Source organism: Triticum aestivum, chromosome 1D (assembly GCF_018294505.1).
Source record: "Triticum aestivum cultivar Chinese Spring chromosome 1D, IWGSC CS RefSeq v2.1, whole genome shotgun sequence".
NCBI classification, from domain to species: domain Eukaryota; kingdom Viridiplantae; phylum Streptophyta; class Magnoliopsida; order Poales; family Poaceae; genus Triticum; species Triticum aestivum.
This window is the reverse complement of record NC_057796.1, coordinates 19,473,692-19,474,391: the sequence shown is the minus strand read 5'-3', so window position 1 is coordinate 19,474,391 and position 700 is coordinate 19,473,692.

Genomic DNA, 700 nt, shown 5'->3' with positions numbered 1-700 from the left:
CACCCCTGCCCCGACGCTGCCTCCAGCGAGCCCGCGCGTCCCTGCCCTGCCCCCCGCCGCCGCCGCCGCCGCCATGGCGCCGTATGCATATATGTTTTTTTGCATATATGTTGATGTATATGTAATGTTCGTGTATGGAGCATATATGATAATTTTTTGTTCTACGTCATCATATATGATGTTTTTTCTGCATATATATATGATCATATGATTTTTTTTGTTCAGAGATGTGATTTTTTTTGTTCGTATATCATATGATGTTTTTATATTGTTCATAGATGATCGATCATATTTGTTCATATGTATGCAAGCGAAGTCGTTGTCGTTAGTTGTACTGTTTAGGGTTAGGGTCGTCGAGGAAGGAAAATAAGGAAAGAAGAAAAGAGGAAGAAGGAAGAAGATGAAAAATAAAAGAGGAAGAAGAAGAAGAAAAAAGAGGAGAAGGAGAAGGAATAGAGGAGAAGAAGAAAAAATAGATTTTTATTCTTCTCCTCCTCTATTCCTTCTTCTTCTTCTTCTTTTTCTTCTTCTTATTTTTTTATTCATCTCCTCCGACATGTGATGAGGGGGGGAGAGGAGAAGGAGAAGGAATAGAGGAGAAGAAAAAGAAGGAGAGGAAAAGGGGGAGAAAAAATAGAAGAAGAGGAGAAAATAAATAGATATGAGGGGGGACGTCGGACATGTGATGAGGGGGGACGTC